Source organism: Hypanus sabinus, chromosome 18 (genome assembly GCF_030144855.1).
Source record: "Hypanus sabinus isolate sHypSab1 chromosome 18, sHypSab1.hap1, whole genome shotgun sequence".
Lineage (NCBI taxonomy): Eukaryota > Metazoa > Chordata > Chondrichthyes > Myliobatiformes > Dasyatidae > Hypanus > Hypanus sabinus.
The window spans coordinates 1,888,018-1,913,886 of NC_082723.1; the positions used below are offsets into that span (position 1 = coordinate 1,888,018).

At 42.6% G+C, this 25,869-nt stretch overlaps 1 long non-coding RNA gene and 3 other non-coding genes across 4 annotated transcripts; 2 read left to right on the plus strand and 2 right to left on the minus strand.

The window, feature by feature from the left end:
- The first annotated feature begins 88 nt into the window (after positions 1-88).
- LOC132377468 (uncharacterized) lies at positions 89-23,267 on the plus strand. Its single transcript, XR_009506646.1, has 3 exons — positions 89-853; positions 3,807-3,975; positions 22,937-23,267. It is a non-coding gene; the product is annotated as an uncharacterized LOC132377468 (long non-coding RNA).
- Positions 12,652-12,767, minus strand: trnal-aag (transfer RNA leucine (anticodon AAG)). The gene is made up of 2 exons: positions 12,729-12,767; positions 12,652-12,687 (listed from the first exon to the last, which is right to left on the minus strand). It is a non-coding gene; the product is annotated as a tRNA-Leu (tRNA).
- On the minus strand, positions 14,154-14,262 carry trnal-caa (transfer RNA leucine (anticodon CAA)). Its single transcript has 2 exons — positions 14,225-14,262; positions 14,154-14,188 (listed from the first exon to the last, which is right to left on the minus strand). It is a non-coding gene; the product is annotated as a tRNA-Leu (tRNA).
- Positions 23,268-25,267: 2,000 nt separating the features above from the next.
- trnac-gca (transfer RNA cysteine (anticodon GCA)) lies at positions 25,268-25,339 on the plus strand. The gene has a single exon. It is a non-coding gene; the product is annotated as a tRNA-Cys (tRNA).
- Positions 25,340-25,869: the final 530 nt, after the last annotated feature.

Sequence of the window (25,869 nt, forward strand, 5' to 3'; positions counted from 1 at the left end):
GTGGGGGGGGGGGGGTGGAGCTGTGTGACGTCACCTGTGTGGGAGCGCTTGTAATTAAAAACACCTGAATGGACGTTTCTGATGATTTCAGTGGGACAACAACATTAATCACGGGTTTCATCACTGGATCTTGTGTTGTGAGATGTAAAGTCCCCTGTTATGTGTCCGGCTGTGCCGTGTTGTTGGTGGAGTGGCCAGCGTGGTGTTTGTCTCGATTCGGGTCACAACACCAGAATTGCCAGCGGGGTCCACACACAGTGTATTAGTCAACAGAAAACCTCTCGTCCCTGCAGTCTTTGTCTCCTGGTAAACTCAACACCCTGACAATGTGGACCACAGATACTCCTTCCTCTTTAAAGTCAGTTATTCATTCAGACAGCTGATCGCTGAGAGGAATTATATTTATTGGTCATTAACGTTCGCCCAGATTCGTTTGGACGGATATGATATGGAGTTCGGGGTGTCACAGTGAAAGGGCCGGAGGGCCGAACTCTCTCCGTTGTCCAAACATCCTTCCAGGTGAGGCGACACTTCACCTGTGAATCTTCCTGGGTCGCCCGTTGTATCCGCTGCTCCCGATGCTGCCGCCTCTTCACTGGTTACACCAGCTCCTCCGCAGTTGTGCGGGGCAGGGTTGTTTTTTTGCGGGGCGGATCGATGTTTGTGGTGAACTATGTGCCTGTCGGGACACGCCCCTGCTGACTGCTCCTGTGGCTCCTCCCACAGGCCCCTGTATAAAGGCGATCTGAGGCCTGACGCTCGGCCTCAGTCTCCAGGACATTGTCTGATAGACACTCACTCCTGGTTCCTTCTTCCAGTCAATAAAAGCCGATATCTCGCCTTATGTCTCAGTGTGAGTTATTGATGGTGCATCAATGTTATTGTTCCCTTTTGTGCGGGAGGGGTGGGTTTTGGGGGTTGATGATCGGGATGCCGTACTTTTTGATGCGGGGGGTGGGGTGGGAGTTAGATTTTTCTCTCTGAACGACTTTCATGCTCTTTCTTTGTTTTATGGTTCTCTGGAGAAATAAAAAACGCAAGAGCTGTTTATGGATACCTGCTTTGATAATAAACTGACCTTTGAACTGTCCGCTCCCAGCGGGACTTCCCGGTGTCCAAGCATTTTCATTCCGATTCCCATTCCCGATCCGACGTGTCAACCCATCCCCTCCTCTTGTGCCAAGTTAAGGCCACCCTCAAGGTCCATGATCTAGACCTTATATTCCGTCTGGGTAGCCCTCCCCCCAACCTGATGGCATGACTATCGATTTCTCCTCCCGGTGAACAAATCTCCCTCCCTCCCACTCCCTCTCTGACTTCTCACGACTGTTGACTCTTTTCGATAGATGCTGCCAGGACTGCTGACTTCCGCCAGCATTTTGTTTGTGTTCCTCTATTTCCTGCATCTGCCGACCTTAAAGAGCAACCAGGAGAAAATCTGCAGATGCTGGAAATTCAAACAACACACACAAAATGCTGGTGGGACACAGCAGGCCAGGCAGCATCTATAAGGAGAAGCACTGTCGACGTTTCTGCTGTGTCCCACCAGCATTTTGTGTGTATTTTCTGCAGACTTTGCCGCGTTTGTGATTTGCCTCTCCGTTGTCCCTCACGCCTCTGATCATAGGAGGTGCTGCAGGGACCGCTGGCCACTAGTGGCGATGTGCAGACCTCCGGCCGCTGGTGTCGCTGGAGGGACCTCCGGCCGCTGGCGATGATGTGCAGACCTCCGGCCACCGGTGGTGCTGCGTAAAACCTCCTGTTTAACGCATGTGCAGTGCCGACTGCAGCTGTTGTTGGGGGTCCTCCGACTGGAGTGTGGGTGAGGGGGGTCTGATCTCGGCGGATTTCTGTAAGTCGGGGGCCGGTTGCATTGAGAAAGGGCCGGGCCCGAGATCTGCAGGACGGCTGGAGCAGGGGTGCAGTGCCAATCTTTTAGCTGCCGGAGCAGTACGAGCGGTGATTGATAAGTTCGTGGCCCAAGTTAGACGCCCTAACGTTATACAGCTCTCGACACATGTAGGTGCAGTTCAACTTCCTTGCCACATTCAGGTGATGAGCACGTACACAAATTGGGTGTATGTGTGTGTGTATATATATAGACGGCTTTTTATAATGTCAAACACTATACAAATATGAAAGAAATATATATGAATTCCAGAGTACCACAGAAATACGGTGATAGTTATTAACAAGATTATAGCCAATCACTGCATTTCAGTATATAACTGGTACAATAAAACATATAACACTTAATTTAATAATACGATAAAGTATTGCTCAGTTGCATTCACTAATAATCATAAAATATCATTGTCAAGCAAGTGGAGTAAAGAAAATTGTTTGCTTAGAAGCCATAGGATTATTAGTGATAAAAAACTTACTTTTGTATTAGCGGGTAATCCACGGACCACCACAGTCACAGCTCCAGGATTTCACCAAAAACGATCAAATATCTTAATGATATTAGTGGCATTTCCCCCCCCCCCTCCCCATCCACCAACCCCTTTCCCCAACCCCCACTTCCGTAAAATTCCCTCAATTTAATATGCAGCCACTGTTAAATTCCCCGTTTGTTTATTTTGATTTATCTTTACAGAGGTGCTGAGTGGTGCTCCGGTGAGCTCCGGCAGCACTGCACCCCTGTTTAGATCCAAGTAGAATGGACCCGGGGATCAAGATGCCCGGGTTTATGAGGTGTTGAGCGATTAAATGTTTGTTTCTGGAGTTCCTTTGGAAGCAATGACTGCTAATCTGAGGAGAGAATGAGTTTGTATTCCATCCCTCACAAGGAGAGGCTGTGATTAAATGGGCTGTTCTGTGTTTGAACCAGTAGAAATAGACCTGGGGGGTTCAGTGTTCGAACTGTGTTTGGAAATTCCTCCTCGCTGTTCCCTGTCTGTCAGACAGTGGAAATCAAACAGAAACTCAGGTTGCTGGAGATCTGCACTAAAAATGATAAATTTTGAATCCATTCTGACAAATGATTGTGAACCTGAATCGTTAAATTTGTTGCTCTTCCCACAGCAGTTCCTCACCTGTTGAGCTATTCTGGTGAATCCAGTTTCTTTTTGTTCCATTCACTCTGGAATGGTTAAAATTTCCTGATTGTCTGTTATACTTGGGAATGTGTTCAGTGCAGTTGTTGCTAATGAGATTCACGTGAATAATCTCAGGAATGATCGGCTTTCTGTATGAGGAGCATTTGATGGTTATGGGGCTGTGCTCAATGGAGTTCAGACGGGGGTGAAAGGGGAGGGGGTGGTTAAGTAAACCTACCAAATGCTGTAAAGCCTGGATACAGTGGACATGGAGAGGATGTTCCCATTAGACGGAGAGTCTGTGATCTGACAGCACATTCTCAGAATAAAGATGCTTCCCTTCAAAACTGTGATTAGAAAAACTCATTCAGCCAAAAGATGACTGGTCTGTGCAATTTGTTGCCGCAGAGGTTGGTTGAGGCTGCAAGTTGGGTATATTTATGGCAGAGATTAATCTACTCATGATTGCTAAGTAGCTTCAGGGTACCAGGAGGAAGGTAGGAATATGGTGTTGGAATAAATCTCAGCCATAGTTGAGTGGTGGAGCAGACTCGATGGATCGAATCACCTAATTCTGTTCCTGCATCTTACATCTTACCATGACAGAACGATTACTCCTTCCTATCCCATATCAGGTTTTGTGACGTGTCAGGGACAATTACAGATTTGTTCACTGAGATCCTTATATTTGTCTTCAATATTTAGATTTCAGTTTTTTGTTCTCCTTTGTATTGTTAACGTGCTTCATTATCTTTCGTGTTAAAGTTAGACCTGTGGTGAGAGATTTATTGGAAGAAAAGCCCACAACTGGAAGCAAACTACGACTAAAGAAGAGGGAACAGCAGCAAGTGAACCAGCCCGAGGACTGAGAGCACCGACTGGAGAGAACCCATCTGACTCAGGGTTTCCAGTGATTCCGTCAGGAGCAAGTTTGGTGAGTCTCATTTACTCAGACACTGGTACTTTAGAAATTACATGCCGTATAAGCCGACCCCCATTTTCAAGGTTAAAAAAGTGACTTTTTCATGTTACCTTTGTATAAGCTGACCCCTTTTGTAGAGGTTTTTGATTTAACCAGAAACAATCAGAAGATCTCACGTGCCTGTACTCTGCTTTGCAGTATCCGGAACCTGGAAATTTTGTAAACCTGCTAAGAAAACAGGCTTACACATTGAAGAGCATTATAAGCAAATTCTTAATAAATAAATCAGGGAGGGAAATTTTGGATTAGTTCTCCAATGGTAAAGAAGCCTCTGAAATGTTGCCCCCGCGAAACCATTTAGCGCCCATCGTAATCTCGTTAAAACATAACACGGGGTACTCAGTATTGAGTTTGTGACCGCCATGTACAAAAGATTAAAACGAATGCGATGTGATGCTGGCTTCAAGCTGAAGGTTGTTGATTTTGCTAAAGGAACAAATAATTCTGCAGCTGCTAAGAGGTTTAGTGTAAACGAGAGAGAGTGAGAGAGTGGAGAAAGGCAGAGGACAAGCTGAGAGAAATGCCAAAGATGAAATGTGCAAACTGCAGGAAAACATGCCAGTGGCCAGAACTGGAAGAAAAAGTTTGAGAGTGGGTGAATCACCAGCGATCGTCATGATACATTGTTACCAGAGAAGTGATTCGAGTTCAAGCGTTGAAAATGGGCCGAAAAACACCGTGAGGTCAGCGAAAATTTCAAAGCTACGCGAAGTTGGTGCACCTGATTTATGAATAGACGTGATCTTGTGTTGAGACAAAAAACAAAAATTGCTCAGAATATTCCCGTGAGGTGTTGCTGTTTACGTTCAAAATTGCTGCCGGTTGCTTGACGTGGGTTAAAGAGGTGTGGCGTTGACATTCCGAAGGTTTCGGGAAGGAAAAGTTGCTACTTGTCTGGGACGTGTTCAAAGCGCACTTGTCAGGTGAGTCAAAAGCAGCACTGAAAGCTGAAAACAAGGACATTACAGTCATCCCCGGTGGTTTGATCTCCGTGCTCCAGCCACTAGATGTGATTTTAAACAAACCAAAGAATTCATACGTTGAGTGTGGAATGAATTTGACTCGGAAACAACCAATAAATCCGACCTGTCTTCCCTGTATTCGTTTTTCCAAAGTTGGCACCCTCTGGATATGCCAGCCCCCTAATTTTAGGACCAAAACTTAGGGCCAAATTCTCGGCTTATACGCTGGAATTTACAGTGTCTGCCTAGAAGTATCAGTTCAGTCTGTCAGACCCAGTTGCAATGATGTACTGTCAGCGTCCGAGCTCTTTAAAGTCACTCACATTCCCTCAGTGTTTGTTCATTTGAAGAACTTGTGTCTTCTGAAGTAGCTTTTGGTCGGTTCTGAGTGTGGAGAGGGAAAGAGGGGTGTTTATACTTACTATCCTGCAAAAAGAAGTAATTGTTTGCAATTACTGGCTGCAGACTCACTACCCATACCCTGTACATTCTCAACCAGATTATTGACATAGATGACAAGTAGCAATGGATGTCACCCTGGGGAGCTCCAGGAGGCAGGGCCTTGACTCCAATAAACAGCCTCCCATCATCACCAACACACACAAAATGCTGGTGGAACGCAGCAGGCCAGGCAGCATCTATAAGGAGAAGCACTGTCGATCTCTGTGGCTTCCCTCCTCCCCCTTTCTTTCTCCCTCGGCCTCCCGTCCCATGATCCTTTCCCTTCTCCAGCTCCGTATCAATTTCGCCAATCACCTTTCCAGCTCTTAGCTTTATCCCACCCCTTCCGGTCTTCTCCTATCATTTTGCATTCCTCCTCCCCCCAATACTTCCAAATCTCTTAGTATCTTTCCTTTCAGTTAGTCCTGACGAAGGGTCTCGGCCCAAAAAGTCAACAGTGCTTCCCCTTATAGATGCTGCCTGGCCTGCTGTGTTCCACCAGCATTTTGTGTGTGTTGTTTGAATTTCCAGCATCTGCAGATTTCCTCGTGTTTGCTCCTATCATCATCATCTGCTTCCTACCATCGAGCTGTTCCCAGTCTCTGGGCTCTGTGACAGAATGGTAGCAGCAAGATTAGACAGTGATTAATATAAAGAGAGATTTGTTGTTTCCTGAAAGCTGTCGGATGCAATGGACCAGATCCTCCCTTGCTCACAACTAAGTCTGCCCCAGAACACATCCTCCCGGGTCACACTGTGTCCGATAACCCACATCCCCAACCTCCCTCCACCCCGTCGGTAGCCTCATGTGTGGCACCTTGTCAAAGGTCTGAAAATCCACGTACTCAATATCTACTAATTCTCCTTTGTCCACCCTGTTTATTATTTCTCAAAGCATTCCACCAAATTTATCAGGCAACCCTTCGTTGCATATTCTGATGGGGTGATCCTGAGGCTGAGCCAGGATCCTCAAGTGTGGCACAAGGTCGGCCAAGTAGCAACAACCACTCCGACCCTCGTCCCCCTCGAGAACCCGTCTGGTAAGGTGTGGTTCCATGTCGCTGCCCTGTTCTTTCTCCCGGCAGCCAGGGATCGGCCCTATTTCCACAACCCAATGAGTTCCATTTAGTGGTCCAGGGGTATCATAAGTTTGACTCTTGGTACAGTTACTACTTCCCACTTGATAGGGTGCACTCTCGTTCTGGTTACACCAACAAGTAGTACTGGCCAATGCTGGAGACGTAACTCTTATCCCCGGCCATAGCTTGGAGGGGTCTTGTGGAGGAGATCTACGACTCCAACCCTCAAAGCAACACCATCCCCAGTCTCGCCTTCCAGACCTGGATATGGTGCAATTGACAATGCTACCATTACGGCTCTCAGAAAACACAGGAAATGAATTATGCCACTGCTTTCAGATGATGGATGCAGTGGAACTGCTGTTTTATAGCAAGTTCTTTAGAGATTTCCTCATTTATTTTGGCCCATTCTCCTAGCTTATTTCTGGCAGTCCACAGTGAGGAGTTATTTAGCAATATTTTCACAACAGTCATAGTGATATTATTAGTTGTAGGAACAGCTCAGCCTTCTGGGCAGAGACGGCCGCTTCAAAAGAGGCCTGCTCAATTACACTGGCATGCAAAAGTTTGGGTACCCCTGGTCAAAATTTCTGTTACCGTGAATAGTTAAACAAGTAAAATTTGAACTGATTTCCGAAAGGAGTCAGTTAAAGATGACTCATTTCTTTCATATTTTAAGCAAGAAAGCTTTTTTATTTCCATATTTTATAGTTTCAAAATAACAAAAAAGGAAAAGGGCCCAAAGCAAAAGTTTAGGCATCCTGCATGGTCAGTACTTAGTAACACCCACTTTGGCAAGTATCACCACTTGTAAATGCTTTTTGTAGCCAGCTAAGAGGCTTTCAATTCTTGTTTGAGGGATTTTCGCCCATTCTTCCTTTGCAAAAGGATTCTAGTTCTGTGGATTCTTGAGCTGTCTTGCATGCACTGCTCTTTTGAGGTCTATCCACAGATTCTCGATTATGTTTAGGTCAGGGGAATGTGAGAGCCATGGCAAAACCTTCAGCTTGCACCCCATGAGGTAGTTCATTGTAGATTTTGAGTTATGTTTAGGATCATTGTCTTGTTCTAAAAACCATCCTTTTTTCATCTTTGGCTTTTTTACGGACAGTATGATGTTTGCTTCCAGAATTTGCTGGTATTTAATTTAATTAATTCTTCTCTTTACCAGTAAAAGGTTCCTGCAATTAAGGGAAGTACAGTTCCCATACCAGGCCGTGATGCAGCCAGTCAGGATGCTCTCAATTGTGTTCCTGTAGAAAGTCTTTAGGATTTGGGTCCCCATCCCAAACTTTTTCAACTATCTGAGGTGAAAGAGGCGCTGTGCTTTTTTCACAACACAGCCAGTGTATGCAGACCATGTGAGATCCTTGGTGATGTTTATGCAATGGAACTTAAATCTGTTCACCCTCTCAACCCCAGATCCACCGATGTCCATTCCTTCTGTCCAGATTCCAGATGAGCTCAGGACAGGGAATTATGATATTCTAGCCATTATTGGGACTTGCTGACACCCAACAGTCTGAGGGATTTAGAGGAACAAATTTGTAGAGAGATTGCAGACCATGCCAAGAAACAAAGGTTGATTTAGTAAGTGATTTTAACTTTCCATATATTGACTGGGACTCCCATAATGTAAAAGGAATAGAAGGGGTAGAGTTTGTCAAATGTGCACTTAATCAGTACCTAGAATTCCTGACGTATAAGTGTGCAATAAGCTGTTAGGAAATGATCCATGGCTGGTGACAGCAATTAGAGATCATAGTGCCATGAAATTAAAAGTAAATAAGGAAAAAGAGAGTTCTAGATCACGGATTGAGATTCTCAATTGGAGAAAGGTCAATTTTGATGGTATCAGAAAGGATCTGACAAGTGTGGTTTGGGACAGGCTGTTTTCTGGCAAAGGAGTACTTGGTAAGTGGGAGCTTTCAGAAGTGAAATTTTGAGTTTGTATATATAGAGTTTGTATATGTCTGTCAAAATAAAAGTTGAAAGGTAACTGGTGCAGGGAACCTTGGTTCTCAAGAGATATTGAAACCCCGGATATTTTGTTCCTCTAAATGCCTCAGACTGTTGGGTGCTGCCAAGACTTATTAATGACTGACTCATTAATTATCATTCTATGTCCTCAACTCATCTGACTTGTTTTTTGGTCTTCTGTTGATTTCTCAAAACTTCCCAATAGTTTTTGCTCTTTTGTTTGCCCTCCCTTTGGCTTTTTGTTGGCTTTGGCTCATTTCAGCCACGGTTGTGTCCTCCTGCCTTTCCAATGCTTCCACTTCTTTGGGATGTATCGATCACTCAGCTCCCGAATTGCTTGCAGAAACTCCAGCCATTGCTGCTCCGTTGTCACTCCTACCTTTCCCTTCCAAACAAGTTCGGCCAGCTTCTCTGTCATAGAAACATGGAGAAGTTCAGTATGGAAACAGACTATTTGGCTCATCTAGTCAATGCTGAAAATACATTCAAGCTGTCTAATGCATCTGCCTGCACTGGGACCATCGCCCTCCAAACACCTACCATCTAGGCTCCCATCCAAACTTGTTTGAAACGGTGAATCCGAGCTAGCGTGCACCACCTGTGCTGGCATTTCTTTCTGCACTCTCATGGCCAATTCACTGAAGAGATTTTCCACATGTTCCCCATAAATTTTCACCTCCCCACTTACCCATAACCTGTGGTTGTTGTCACACTTAACATCATTTGAAAAGCCTGCTTGAACTTACCCGTTCTATACCCTTATATTTTGTCTACACTGAAACATAGAAAACCTACAGCACGATACATGCCTTTTGGCCCACAAAGCTGTGCAAAACATATCCTTACCTTAGAATTACTTAGGCTTACCCATAGCCCTCTAATTTTCTAAGCTCCATGTATTCATCCCGGACTCTCTTAAAGGACCCTTTCATTTCCGCCTCCACCACCGCCTCTGGCAATCAATTGCACACACTCACCACTCTCTATGTAAAAAAAACTAACTTCTGTACTTCTAACAAATCCTCAAAGCAAAGTATATTTTCCTTGTTTATGTTTAGAGCCGTTTTTTAGGTGGATAAGATGATGAGGGGCATTGATCGTGTGGATAGTCAGAGGCTTTTTCCCAGGGTTGAAATAGCTAACACGAGGGGGCAGAGTTTTAAGGTGCTTGGAAATGGGTACCGAGGGGATATCAGGGGTAACTTTTTCACACCGAGAGTTGTGCATGCATGGAATTTACTGCTAGCAACGATGGTAAAGGCGGATAAAATAGGGTTCTACTTCACCATTCTTACGCTGCACTCCCTCATTAGCCAGACTGTCCTTCCTCAAATTTGGAGACCAAAACTCACACAATACTCCAGTTGGGGTCTCACCAGGGCGCTGTGCAGCTGCAGAAGGACCTCCTTACTCCTATACTCAATTCCTCTTGTTATAAAGGCCAGTATGCCATTAGCTCTCTTCACTGCCTGTTGCACCTGCATGTTGCTTGCATTGACTGATGTACAATAACACCTAGATCTCGTTGTACTTCCCCTTTTCCTAACTTGACTCCAATTAGATAGTAATCTGCCTTCTTGATCTTGCCACCAAAGTGGAAGAACAGGAAGGCAGATTACTATCTAAATAGAGTCAAGTTAGGACTCCATTTGACTATGTCGCCTATGTCCACTTTGTTGGCTATGTATGGAATCAAAAGAAATGCGAGAGATATTAAATGTTTTTTTTGCATCTGTATTTACTAAGGAAACTGGAATGGAGTTTATGGAAACAAGGCAAACAAGTAGGGAGTTCATGGAATTTATACAGACTAAAGAGGAGGAGGTGCTTCTGTCTTGAGGCATATCAGATTAGATAAATCCTCAGGAGCTGACAGGGTATTCCATCGGACCATGAAGGTGACTAAGCTCCTGGCCGGGGCCCTGGAAGAAATATTTAAAATGTCGATATCCACGGATCAAGTGTCGGAGGATTGGAGGATAGCTCATCTAGTTCCGTTGTTTAAAAAAGGCTCAAAAAGTAAAGCCGGGAAATTATAGGCCGGTAGTAGGTAAATTATTGGAAGGAATACTAAGAGATTGGATCTACAAATATTTAGATAGACATATTAGAAAAAAGACAGCATGGCTTTGTGAGTGTAGGTCATGTTTAACCAATCTATTAGAGTTTTCCGAGGAGGTTACAAGGAAACTGGATGAAGGGAATGCAGTGGATGTTGTCTACATGGACTTCAGTAAGGCCTTTGACAAGGTCCCGCATGGAAGGTTAGTTAGGAAGATTCAGTCGCTAGATATACATGGAGAGGTAGTAAATTGGATCAGACATTGGCTCAATGGAAGAAGCCAGAGAGTGGTAGTGGATGATTGCTACTCTGAGTGGAGGCCTGTGGCTAGTGGTGTGCCTCAGGGATCAGTGCTGGGTCCATTGTTATTTGTCATCTATATCAATGATCTGGATGAAAATGTGGCAAATTGGATCAGCAGATTTGCTAATGATACAAAGATTGGAGGTGTAGTGGACAGTGAGGAAGGTTGTCAAAGCTTGCAGAGGGATTTGGACCATTTGGAGGAATGGGCTGAAAAATGACAGATGGAGTTTAATGCAGACAAGCGTGAGGTATTGCACTTCGGAAGGTCAAACCAAGGTAGAATATACAAGGTAACTGGTAGGACACTGAGGAGTGCAGTAGAACAGAAGGATTTGAGAGTACAGATCCATAATTCCCTAAAAGTGGCTTCACAAGTAGATAGGATTTGTAAGGAAAGCTTTTGGTACATTGGCATTTAGAAAGCAAAGTTTTGAGTATAAGAGTTGCAATGTAATGGTGGGGTTGTATAAGACATTGGTAAGACTGAATCTGGAGTATTGTGTGCAGTTTTGGTCACCTAATTACAGGAAAAATATTAATAAGGTTGAAAGAATGCTGAGACGGTTTACCAGGATGTTGCTGGGACTTGAGAAACTGAGTTACAGAGAAATGTTGATTAGGTTAGGACTTTAGTCCCTGGAGCGTAGGAGAATGAGAGGTGATTTGATAGAGGTGTATAAAATTATAACGGATATACTTAGAATGAAAGCAAGAAGTATTTTTTTCCACTGAGGCGAGGGGAGAGAAAAAAAACCCAGAGTTTATAGTTTAACGGTGAAGAGGGAAAGTGGGCTTCTTCATGCAGAAAGTGGTGGGAGTGTGGAATGATCTGCCAGATGAAGTGGTGAATGCGGGCTCACTTTTGATATTCAAGAAAAACTTGGGCAGGTATATGGATGAGAGGGTTTTGGAAGGATATGGTCCAAGTGGAGGTCAGTGAGACTAGGAGAAAAATGATTCGGCAGAGACAAGAAGGGCCAAAAGGCTTGTTTCTGTGCTGTAATGTTCAATTGTTCTATAGTTCTATCTGGTTTTCTCTGAAAGAGGTTATATCTAAACAAACTCCAGTGGGCTTCGTAGTCGCCCTGGATTATTACGTAAAATAACAATTAATATTGCAATTATTGTTATTCTTTCGCTTGACTTCGCACAGTTTCTTTTGTTACACATATTCAGTGTTTTGGCCGTCCTGTGAGTGCGGTCCCTCATGGATTTTACTCTGTTTCTTTGATACCCTCGGGAAAGTGAATCCCATTGTACATGGTGTATATGTAGATAGATATGCTGTGATGCAAAATTTACTTTCTGCTCTGAACTCTGAACCGATTGGGCCGGAGGATATTTTCCGGGCTGTGCGATTCAAAACATCTGCATTGCAAAACAAGGAAGAGTGGCCTGTTAAACCAGAAAAAGTGAATATAATCCGGTCAGGAATGATTAATCCGATATTCCCAAATCCAGAAAAGTGTTAAACGCACCACGAGCTCCACGGCTTAAGAACGACGATGTAAAATGCCGTTTCAACAACATGTCTGAATGGCCCCGATGTCATTCTGTCCAAACAACAGCCGCGGCTGAGAAGGTGACACAGACACTCTTCACCGAGGCCTTGTTCTCATCAAACTCCGCAGCCCGAATCCCATGTATTGTGACCTGTTGTTCATTTCTCTGTTGTGACTAAAACAAAATCTTTATCTTATTTGCTTCTTTCTCAGACTCCCAAATAGTTCACACTTTGGTCACTCAGTAAAATTACAGTGATTGCATTATAAAAACAGCACGTGAAAAACAGAGTATTTGTCAGGAGTGGGGTTCGAACCCATGTCTCCAGGTGGAGACTAGAACACTCGCGTTTACTAGGAAGCGACTTTCTCGCCTTAGATCTGGCGCCTTGGACCACTCGGCCACCCTGACAGCCCCTGTTGTACTCTCTCCACATGCCAGATAAACAGCTGTATTTCGTATTAGTATGAATGACTGCTTTGATGAGAGGGTATACATACAAACACACTCTATATCCTGGGATTTTAAATGAATATGGACGTGATGCATTTTCTCAGATTGCCGAACATGTCGGAATCAGAGCGTCCAGCATCACAGCACTGGAATTGTGCTGCACCCCGTTCAGGCCATCCTCCAGAGAGAGGATGACGTGGATTCGGAGAGTGTGCAGAAGAGCATCACCGAGATGCTACCTGAAATAGACTGTTTGTGTAATAACGAGAGTTTAGTCAAACGTGTTCTTTTTCTCTGGAGCATCGGAGGTGCGGGGGAATCCGACAGACGTTTCTTAGATTTTCAGGCATAGATATTGATAAGTTATCTCCATTCTCGGGTTTACATGTCGTTAAACGATCCCCTCTTAGGGCATACATTTCAAGTAAGAGGGGTTCGTTTTAAACAAGATGTGCCAACACCCTATCACTCTATGTCGGCAAGACCAAGGACTGATTGTTGTCTTCAACAGAGGGTAAAGCAAACGTTCTTGAGCTAGTTCTCCTTGGAGGATCAGAGGTGGCGCCTCTGTAACTTTAAATTGTTGGAATGACTATTTCCTCTGCTTTCTGAGGAGACTGCGGTGATTCAGCATGACATCAAAAACCTTGATGAGCTTGATAGATGTGTTGCACAGAGTATATTGTCTGTCTGCATCAAGACGGGGTACGGAAATACTGTATCTTTGAAGGAAAATCTTTAAAAAGTTAATGAATTCGGCCCAGTCCATCACGGGAAAATACTCCCAAACATTAAGCAGATCCACATAAAACGATGTCATCGGAAAACAGCATCCACCGTCAGAGGTCCTCACCATCCTGTCAGGCTCTTTTTGCGCTGCTGCCATTGGGTAGATGGTACAGGGGCCTCAGGACTCGCACCACCAAGTTCAAGAACAGTTACCACCCATCAGCAATCAGACCTTTGATCAACAGGTGACAATGTACGCTCACATGCCCATCCATTGAATAATCTGACAACCAATGATTTGACTTCAGAACCTTTTCTATATTGAATAGCTGAGTATACCAGGAAGAGCTCAGCAGTCCAGGCAGCATCTGTGGAAAAGCGTAAGCAGTCGGTGTTTCGGGCCGAGATCTTTCACAGTGCTTTTTTTTTTCTGAATAAATCACTCACCCAGAATTTGGTGTACGGTGATCTGTTGTAATGCGATGAACAGTGTCAAAAACATAATCTTATCTTCGAACCGTTTTTCTAATCCGTAACGGAGTAATCCCTTTTTCTAAACCCATGGTTTGTTTGCAAAAGTAACGTCGCCTCGATTGAATACTTAAAGACAAATTTTGTCAGGAGTGGGATTCGAACCCACAACCCCAGATGGAGACCAGAACACTCCCGTTTGTCCTGTTTCATTCCTTGAGTCTGGCGCCTTAGACCACTCGGCCATCCTGACAACTTTTGATGTGTGTTTGAGAAGGGAATGAATGCCTGATTTGTAAGAAAAGTCATATCCACACAAACACATATATCATCCTGTCAATCGGAAATGAAAGTGAGAGTGTTACAGTTTGCTCAGGTTAGGCAGCTTCTGTGGAGAGTGAAGCTGTAACATATTACAAATCGAAGACTCGTAAGACGCGTCTCGCCAATAATTTGAGAAGAACGTTTGTTGAGATGGATGAGAATGCTTGGAAGACAATGTTTTCACATTTAGGGAAGCGGAGAAATAAACGTTTATAGACAGGACTGAATCTAAAAACTGGGCGGGAGTTGATCGCAACAACGTCAACAGAAACTGAAAGCAGGAGGTTCAAATATACCCGACAACACTGCTTTACAGATGGATGTAGGAAAGTAGACTATAAGGCCCAATAATCTGATGATTTTGGGATAAAGCAAAAATGTGACAAGGTTAACAAGAAAATAAGACATCGTGCGGAAAGGCCGTTAGGTCTACTGTGTCTGTGTCATCATTCCATCATGGATGAGTTATGACAGTCAGAATGTTGTTCAGGCTTGTAGGTCAATGTTTAATCTGAGCGAGGGGATGGAAACAGGGTCTTTTGGTCGTTAGAGCAGCGGCCTGTCTGAGAGATGAGTCGCTTAACAGAACGTAATTCGCTCAGGTTCTCTGACCCAGTGTTAAAGGCACAGAACACATTAAAGTAAGACAGGGACAAGCGGGCGGCCACCGTCCAAGTAAAAGGCTAAAGGAGACCTCCGGAGTTCCCGATGATGACAACTGCGAGAAGTGCACACAGCTGCCGCTTGTAACAATCCGCCCGTGATGGACATACAGAGTGGTAGATACACCCACGGTGCAGGACACAGGGAACTGTGGGACAGTCAGGAAGAGGAAAGGATTTAAAGGGGCAGTGCAGACTATCCATATGGCCATCACCATCAGAAACACTGGATGCAGTTTGTGGTTGGATGACCTGGAAGGGAAAAGCAACAGCGGTCGGGCGTCTGGCACTGAGTCTGACTCAAAAAGGAAGGGGAAACCAGATTCCTGAATGGCATATTACCTCCCGGGTGCCAGGGTCCGGGACTACGTGGATGAAATCCTGAACATTTTTTTTCAGCAGGAGCGTGAGCAGTCTGCGGTTGTGGTACCAGTGACATCGGAGTGGCGACTTTCTGCAATGGAAATTCAGAGAGTTAGGTGCTGAGGTGGACGGCAGGATCTTTGTTGTTGTGACAGCGACACGTGCCGCGTCCTGATGGGGCAAGAAATGAAAATATGATACAGATTAACACGTGGCTAAGGGTTTGGTATAGGAGACAGGCCATATGATTTTTCGATCACTAATCTCTCTTCCAGGGAACCTGAGACCTGTGGATAAAGACGGTTTGTGCGTGAACTGGAAGTGTAGTAATATCTTGTTGGAAGGTTAGCTTGCGCTGCATGATGAAGCTTAAACTACATTTACAGGGGAATTGGAACCAGGGTGCCAGAACAGATGGTGCAGAAATTGTGCAGACATGTTGATAAGATCTCACACAACGTCAGGAATGCAATAATTGAGAAAGGTCCGACTAGTGACTTGAGGTGCGTATATTTCAGTGGCAGAAGCATCTGAGAATGAGCCGATGAACTCACTGCTTGGATCAAAACCTGAAATCATGGTCTCTTAGCCAATAATGAGACTGAGTTGCAGGAGAGTCTGGTCTGGCAGTTCAGTATTTCGGAGTTCATTTGCTTCAGGAGTGATAGAGCGGGATGGACTAAAGGAGGAGAGTAGAGTTAATAGTCATGGAAAATTCTCGGCTGTCTTCCGTCAGTGCAGATGCAGAATTCGACTAATCCGTGTTCCTTTCCTCTGCGGGGTCGTTTAACGCGCTCAAAGGCCCAGACAGACGCGCAGTGGGTGAAACCGTAAACAAAGAAAGGTATGATCACGTTAATGGGAATAGATTACTGACCACCCAATGGTCAAGAGTATTTAGACGGCCAGCTTTGTGGAGATATCGCTGTGTATTGCAGGAGCATTACAGTTGTAAAAGTAGGTATGTTTAACATTCCGCACGTTAATTGTTAATTCCACACTTGTGAAGGCCAAGATGGGTAGGAGATCATTCAGGATACTTTTTTTCTTTTGTGCGTTGACGAACCAATGAGAGCGTGCGCGATTCTTGATCTGCTATGATGAAATAAATGAGACAGGACAAGAGATGGATGCTTGATTCAACAAACACTTTGTAACTCGTGTTCACAATGCCTCATTGGGGAAGGTCAATTTGGACGGTATTGAAAAACATTTCGCGATTGAGCCTGGATGTTTTCTGGTAAGTGGGACGCGTTCAGAAATGAAAATCAGAGCGTAGAAAGCTCGTATGGGCCTGTCAGACATAAGGATAGAGACAACAAGTTTGAATAGCCTTTGTTTTCAACAGTAATGATGTTTTGGCACCTCCCTCCCGATGCCGGAGGAGATGGGCGAGTTCCCTTACTATGATTTGGCTGCTGTTTTCACTTGTTACGTACTCGTGACACATGACAGTGGTGCCTTTGTCATGTGACTGGGGTTGAAGCTCTACTGGACTTGAGGTGATGGTCTTGTGATGGTGGTGACGTCATTTTCCCACCAGTAGAGATCATGTGACGGGTTTTTTTTTACAGGTTATAAAAGGTAGACCCCACCCTGTGAGGAGGGGCAGTTCGTGGCTGGATTTGCCAGGTTGACTTCATGCCACTGCGTGTTTTAAGTGATGATGCAGTTTAGTTGAAAGATGAAGTTTTTATTTAATGCCTAAAGTTTAAGAGGTCATTGCCAGCAGGTTCTTTACGATCCTGTTAGTTCGAAATTAGTGGAGAGTAAAGATTGGAAGTTGGAAGTTAAAGATCGAGGAGAATCGCTTTCTACGGTGAAACGGGGGCGACCTTTGTTTGATCCTTATTTGGAAGGATTTCGTTGACTATCTTTGTGTTAATCCCTAGGTTTAACTAGAAAGGATTGAAGGTGGTGGAGAAGGAAAGGTCAGTGCCTTTAAGCCGTTCTGTTTCGTGAATTCTTCGTGGGAAGTTCAACGTCGGGGATCGAAGCAAGCGACATGAAAGAGAATTTAAATCGTCCTATAAGGTCTCTCCTTTTAAATGGACTGTGAGCATATCGAACTTTTGGCAATACCACTTTTAAGAACTGTTTTTGGAATATCACTTTAAGAACTGTTTGGGCTGCCGCTCAGCAGCTGTTTCCGGTTACGGTAGTGTTTGTTTACTTTTGGGGGGTTTGTTTTCTGTGTTTAATAAACGTGTTGTTTGTTATAAGGAACCCTTGCCGAACTGATATATTTATTGTTGCCTGAATACGTAAAATTAAATATGGGGGCTCGTCCGGGATCGAATCATTTGAGTTTAAATGCTTGCTAACTTTTAAATCGGTGTTTTGGAAACGGGGATTACTCGGTTCTTTTGTTTGGCTTGTTGTGGTATTCGGCAGCAATGAATATTGATGAGTTTCTGGCTTCGCCAGCTGCGGAGGTGCTGGCGAAGGCGAAAAAAACTGAGGTGTTTGAGATAGCTAGTAGATTGCAACTTAAAGGTATTTTGCAGACTACATCTAAGGCTGTAATACAGAGAAAAATGGGGCGTCACACTATGTGGTCTCGGGTGTTTTTGATGAATCGATTTTAGAGTCATTTCCAATAAGTAATCTGGAGATGCAGTTGCAAATCGAACAAATGAAATTGGAACAAAGTAAAGCTGATTTGGAGAGGTGTAAATTGGAGGCGGAACAAAAGAAGAGAGAATTTGCATATGCAATAGAGGAATTAAGGTCTGGAAATCAGTCTTCTGGTTCTAAAAGAACGTTTGTTGCGAGTCAAGAAATTAAATTGGTCCCTCCATTTAGTGAAACAGAAGTGAAAAGGTATTTTCAACATTTTCAAACTATTGCTTGGATGTCAGAGTGGCTGAAAGATAAATGGTCAGTGTTGTTGCAGAGTGTAATTAAGGGCAAAGCACAACAAGTTTACACAGCTTTAACAGCTGCGCAAGCACTTGATTATGATATTGTAAAGAGGCATATCTTAAACGCATATGAGTTAGTCCCAGAAGCATATAGGGAAAGTTTGAAAAAGTCTGTGGAAAAAACTTATGTGGAATTTGCCTATGATAAAGCTATGTGTTTTGAGAGATGGGTTTCTTCTAAAAATGTAAATGGGGACTATGATACATTGAGAGAGCTGATTTTAATGGAGGAATTTAAAAGAAGCATTCCTGTTGAAGTAAGGACCTACTTAAATTAGAAGGATACTGATAAACTGCAGGACTGTGCTAGATTAGCAGATGAGTATGTTTTAATCCATAAGAATAAATTTCCTCAGGGCAGAATTTTTAAGAGGAAAAATAACACGGAGACTCCATTTAAATCTGAAATTAAATCAGAGGTTAATGAGAAAGTTGATGAGAAAGGAAAGCCTGTGAAGGAAAGACAGTGTGGTCTTACTTGTAACTATTGTAAGAAGCCTGGCCATGTAATAGCTAACTGTTTCAAATTGAAAAGGAAAGAGAAGGAAGCAGTTCCAGATGCTTGTGTGCAACATACTGAAGCACCTGTAAAGTTACAGGGTTTGATAAAAACAAATGAGGCTTTGTTCGAGTCTGACCAAGTTAGAAAGGGATATGATAATTTTATAACTGAAGGGTTTGCATCCTTGAAGGAAGGATCTACTCTGGTGCCAATAAAAATCCTTAGGGATACTGGTGCTTCTCAATCACTGATGTTAGACAGTGTGTTGAAGTTTAATGAAGAGTCTGATACTGGTGAGGTAAATTACATAAGGGGTGTTGGAAGTGATTTTATGCCTGTACATTTACATAAAGTAAATTTAAAGTCAGGGTTAGTTACAGGATTTGTTAAAGTAGGATTACAGCATAGCTTACCTGTGAAGGGTATTTCTTTATTGTTAGGTAATGATTTGGCAAGTGGACAAGTTTTTCCTGAAGTGTATTTGGCAATGGAGTCAGAGGAACCACAGTTAAATTCTAACACAGATTCTTCCTGTGTTGTGACTAGAGCTATGGCTAAAAAAATTGATGCACAGAATGAGGTTGTTATTCAGGACTGTTCAACTCAGGATTCGAGTTTTGAGGATGTGTCAGAGACTTTCTTATCTTCGTTGTTTGAACAAGATTCTGGGAGTAAGTCTGACTATAAAGATTTATCTTTGTCTCGGAAGGAGATGATAGCAGAGCAGAATAGAGACTCTGAGATTATAAAATTAAAAGAGCAGGTTTTACTAGATAGTGAAATTGATAAGGTGCCAGTAGGATATTACTTGGAAAAAGGAGTGTTGATGAGGAAGTGGAGATCGCCTACAATTCCTGCAAGTGAGGATTGGAATGTTGTTTACCAGCTAGTTGTTCCAAAAGTTTATCGAAATGAGATTTTGACTTTAGCTCATAGTGTGCCTTTAGGTGGACATCAAGGGGTAAGGAAAACTGTGGACAAGATTTTAAAACATTTTTACTGGCCTGGTCTAAGAAAAGATGTGGCGATGTTTTGTAAAACGTGCCATACTTGTCAAATTGTGGGTAAACCAAATCAGGTTACACCAGTAGCTCCATTACAACCTATCCCAGCATTTGGTGAACCATTTTCTAAAGTTATTGTAGATTGTGTTGGTCCATTACCAAAGACAAAAACTGGTTATCAGTATTTGTTGACCATCATGTGTACTTCTTCTAGGTTTCCAGAGGCAGTACCACTTAGGAATATAAAAGCTAAGTCTGTGACAAAGGCCCTTATAATTTTTACTTATTTTGGATTACCTAAGGAGATACAAACTGATCAAGGCAGTAATTTTATGTCTGGATTGTTTCAACAGATAGTTTATAAATTGGGAGCTAAGCAAATCACTTCGTCTGCATACCATCCAGAATCGCAGGGTGCCTTGGAGAGGTTTCATTCTACCCTCAAGAATATGATTAGGACATTTTGTGTGGAAAATGAAAGTGACTGGAATGAGGGTATAAACTTACTTTTATTTGCAGTAAGGGAATCGGTACAGGAATCTTTAGGTTTTAGTCCATTTGAACCTGTGTTTGGGCATAGAGTTAGAGGACCTTTAGCTTTGTTGAAAGAACAGTGGATTAATAAGGAAGTACACACTAATTTGTTGGACTATGTGTTGAAATTTAAGGACAGGTTACATAAAGCTTGCAGCTTAGCTAAGGAAAATTTAAAGTTGGCTCAGGAGAAAATGAAGACTTGGTATGATAAAGAAGCTAGGATGAGGATGTTTAAGCCTGGAGATAAGGTGTTGGTTCTTTTCCCAGTGCAGACAAATCCTTTACAAGCTAGATTTCATGGTCCTAATGAAATTGTGTGTAAAATCAATGATGTGGATTACGTGGATAAAAACTCCAGATCGTAGAAGGTCAACACAACTTTGCCATATAAATATGTTGAAACCATATTTTGAGAAACAATCTGATACTGTGACTGTTGTGGTTAGTGAGAATGAGTTTGATTTAACTAGGAACATGATAGATGATTCATCTGACTTTCATTCTAAATCCAACATTGTTTCTGTTAGGTTACCAAATTCAACCATTCTGGAAAATATTGATGAAAAATTAGCACATTTACAGTTAGAGCAGAGACAACAGATGAAGGAGTTGATTTTTAAATATAGGGAGTTGTTTCCAGATGTTCCGAGAAGGACTACCATAGCTTCACATGATGTAGATGTTGGGGATGCCAAACCTATTAAACAACATCCATATAGGATGAACATGGAAAAATGTGAACTTGCTGAGAAAGAAATTGAATATATCCTAGAGAATAATATCATTAGACATTCTAACTCGAATTGGAGTTCGCCATGTGTTATGGTGCCAAAGCCAGATGGTAGTATTAGGTTTTGTACGGATTATAGGAAGGTGAATGCTGTAACGAAAACAGATGCATATCCAATTCCTAGAGTAGATGATTGTGTAGATAAAGTTGGAAAAGCAAAGTTCCTTACAAAGATTGATTTATTGAAAGGGTATTGGTGTGTTCCATTAACGGACAGAGGTAGAGAGATTTCTGCATTTGTAACTCCATCTGGGTTATATGAGTATAATGTTCTTCCATTTGGGATGAAGAATGCCCCAGGTACTTTCCAGAGGATGATTAACTCTGTGATTCAGGGATTAAAGATACTGATGCTTGTATTGATGATTTAGTGACAGGAAATGATACTTGGGAAGCACACATTATTGCGATGGAGAAATGGTTTGAAAGGCTTTCAAAAGCTAACTTAACTATTAATTTAGCTAAGAGTGAATTTGGACATGCCACTGTGACTTACCTTGGTTATGTTGTGGGTCAAGGTAAGGTAGCTCCTGTTCAGGCAAAAGTTCAGGCAATTTTAGAGATTCCCACTCCAACGGGGAAAAAGACACTCAGAAGGTTTTTGGGAATGGTAGGATATTATCGGAAATTTTGTAAGAATTTTGCTAATGTTGCCCTTCCATCAACTAACCTTCTGCGGAAGAATGAGAAGTTTGTATGGACGGTGCCTTGTCAAGAAGCATTTGAAAAATTGAAAACAATGATATGTCAACAGCCTGTGCTTAAGGCACCTGACTTTGAAAAACCTTTTTATCATTGGCTGTGGATGCTAGTGATGAGGCTGCAGGAGCAGTATTAATGCAAAGGAATGAGGGTGATGAGGTTGGTCATCCAGTAGCTTACTTTTCTAAGAAATTTAATAAGCATCAAAGAAACTATTCAACAATAGAGAAAGAGTTGTTATCTCTTGTTTTAGCTTTGGAATATTTTGAGGTATATGTTAGTACAACTCAAAAACCACTTATTGTTTACACTGATCATAATCCGTTAGTTTTCCTGAGTAAGATGAAAAACAAAAACAGGAGATTATTAAATTGGAGTTTGATGTTACAAGAGTACAATATTGTGATAACTCATATTAAAGGTAAAGATAATGTGGTTGCTGATTGAATATCTCGATGTTGAATGTACACTGTAATTTTTTTTATGGAGTGTTTTTTTTTCTATTGTAACACTCCTACTGTATTGTGAGTTATAAGCTGTTATATGATGGTGTTGTGTATTGTATATGTTATAAAATTTATACCTTTGTTTTTCTTGTAAGCAATTGTTAAACATTTTTGTTCTTGTCAGACCAAAAATGTTTTTTTGGAGGGAGGTGTGACGTACTCGTGACACATGACAGTGGTGCCCTTGTCATGTGACTGGGGTTGAAGCTGTACTGGACTTGAGGTGATGGTCTTGTGATGGTGGAATGACGTCATTTTCCCGCCAGTAGAGATCATGTGAAGTTTTTTTTTACAGGTTATAAAAGGTAGACCCCACCCTGTGAGGAGGGGCAGTTTGTGGCTGGATTTGCCAGGTTGACTTCATGCCACTGCGTGTTTTAAGTGATGACGCAGTTTAGTTGAAAGATGAAGTATTTATTTAATGCCTAAAGTTTAAGAAGTCATTGCCAGCAGGTTCTTTACGATCCTGTTAGTTCGAAATTAGTGGAGAGTAAAGATTGGAAGTTGGAAGTTAAAGATCGAGGAGAATCGCTTTCTACGGTGAAATGCGGGCGACCTTTGTTTGATCCTTATTTGGAAGGATTTCGTTGACTATCTTCGTGTTAATCCCTAGGTTTAACTAGAAAGGATTGAAGGCAGTGGAGAAGGAAAGGTCAGTGCCTTTAAGCCGTTCTGTTTCGTGAATTCTTCGTGGGAAGTTCAGCATCGGGGATCGAAGCAAGCGACGTGAAAGAGAATTTAAATCGTCCTATAAAGTCTCTCCTTTTAAATGGACTGTGAGCATATCGAACTTTTGGCAATACCACTTTTAAGAACTGTTTTGGAATATCACTTTACGAACTGTTTGAACAGCCGCTCAGCAGCTGTTTCCGGTTACGGTAGTGTTTGTTTACTTTTGGGGGGTTTGTTTTCTGTGTTTAATAAACATGTTGTTTGTTATAAGAAACCCTTGCCGACTCATATATTTATTGTTGCCTGAATACGTAACACACTAAAGACACATAGACCTCTGGGGGAGAGTTTGTGGTGCAGAGGACACTAAAGGAGCCTAATTCGGCCGGATTGTTACATCTTCAGATCATTCCAACAGATTTCGAGGCCAAATTTTCCCTTGACAGAACCATGCTGTCTCTGGTCTAGGTTATCATGTGTCTGCAAGTCCCCTGAGACTTCATCGTTAATAATTGACACTTCTCAACATCTTCTCAACCGCTGTGGTCAGACTGACCGGCGTTGATTTTTCCTGTCTTCTGACTCTCCATGTGTGAAGAGTGAAGTGAAATTTGCAATTTTCCTGTCTTCCTGAAAATATCAAGAACCGAGTGGTTGTTGCAAGATCATCACTAATATCCCACCATGTCTTCAGCCAGCGCTTTTTAAACTCTGGGGTGTACGCCATCTGGTATCTGTAGTCTACCTTCAGACTCTTGAGTTAGTCACTAACCTTTTCTCCGGGCATGGTAAATTCACACACTTCATTCCCCTGACACCTGGAACTTACATCACTCATCTGGTGTTTTCCAGACTGAAGACCGATGCAAAATACTAATTAGTTCATCCGCCATTTCAAGGTCCCACAGCGCTACATCTCCAGCATCTCTGTCAAGCGGTCCGATGTCCAAACTCGCTATTTTCTTACTTTGTGTATCAGAAGACACTTTCGGTATCCTTGTTAATATTATTAGCTTGCTTACTTTCGTACTCAATCTTTACCTTTATTATGACTTTCCAGTGTTTCAACTTCCCACTAATATTGCTCAATTGTACGCCCTTTCTTTTGCATTTCATGTCGGTTTTAAAATCTCGTATTAAGACATTAAGATATAGGAGAGAAGTAGGCCATTCGGCCTATTCAGTCTGCGTCGTCAAACTATCATGGGGAGATCCCAATTTTCCAGTCATCCTCACTCCCCTGTCTCTTCATCCCATAACCATTGAAGCCCAGGCTAATCAAGAACCCATCTATCCCTGCCTTCAATTCATCGAATGACCTGGACTCTACAGCTGCTCGTGGCAACAGATTCCACAGATTTACCAACCTCTAACTAAACTAATTTCTCCGCTTTTCACTTCGAAATGGACGTCCTCCAATGTTGAAATGGTGCCTTCTTGGCCTGGAAATAACTTTGCCATATCTAATCTGTTTAGGCCTTTTAACATTCGGAATGATTCTATGATATCCAACTCCTTCTCCTGAACTCCATGGAATACAACCCAAGAGCTGCCAAAGGTTCCTCTCACGGTAACCCTTTCTTTGTTCGAATCATTAATGTTAATCTTCTCTGAACCATCTCCAATAGCAGTACACATTTTCTAAAATAAGGAGCCTCAAACTGCACACAATACTCCAAGTGTTGTCTCACGAGTGCCTTATAGAGCCTGAACATCATAGACCCGCTCTTATCTACTATACCTCGAGACATTAATGCCAACAGTGCATTCGACTTCTTCAGAAACATTTCAACTTGGAGGTTAAACTTTAGGGTATCTTGCACAAGGACTCCCAAGTGCGTTTGATCTCTGTATTTTGAATTCTATCCACATCCAAATAATAGTCTGCACGTTAATTTTTTTTCCACCAAAATGCATGGCCATACAATTCCCAACATTGTATTTCATTTTCCGCTCCTCGACACCTCCCGCTCCTCACTAATGCTGCACCAGTGAAACACAACTGGTAACCGGCACCCAGACCAGTCGCACAGGAATTTCCTTTCAGAAAACTATACAGGCTTTGGCCTATCTTGTCATGTGCCTGCAGGTCCTCCGTAATGTCATCCCTAACAATCAATTCCAGCAACATCCCAAGCACTGATATCTGGCTAAGAGGCTTTCCTAAATAGTGAAATAACGTTTGCAATTTTCCTGTCATCCGGTACGCCAGAATCTATCGATTCTTGAAAGATTATTGTTAATGCCTCCACAATCTGCAGTATTACAATGTGGGGGTATAGCGCAGTGGTAGAGCATTTGACTGCAGATCAATTGGTCCCTGGTTCAAATCCAGGTGCTCCCTTCAAAAAAAAAATCCTCAAAGTGACCACGGCGATGATATAGAATGTAATTCCATTTATTGGAGTTTAATGCTGATAAGTGTGAGGTGCTTCATTTTGGTAGGACTAATCAAAACAGTACATACATGGTAAATGGTAGGGCATCAAGGAATGTAGTAGAACAGAGTGATCTGGGAATAATGGTGCATATTTCCCTGACGGTGGAATTCATGTGGATAGGGTGGTGCAGAAAGCTTTTGGTATGCTGGCCTTTATAAATCAGAGCATTGAGTATAGGAGTTGGGATGTTATGTTAAAATTGTATGCTTTGGTGAGGCCAAATTTGGAGTATTGTGTACAGTTCTGTTTGCTGAATTATAGGAAAGATGTCATCAAATTAGAGCGAGTACAGAGAGGAGTTACTAGAATGTTACCTGGTTTTCAGCACCGAAGTTACAGAGAAAGGTTAATCATGTTAGGTCTTTATTCTTTGCAGAGTGGAAGGCTGAGGAGGGACTTGATAGAGGTATTTAGATTTATGAGGGGAATAGAT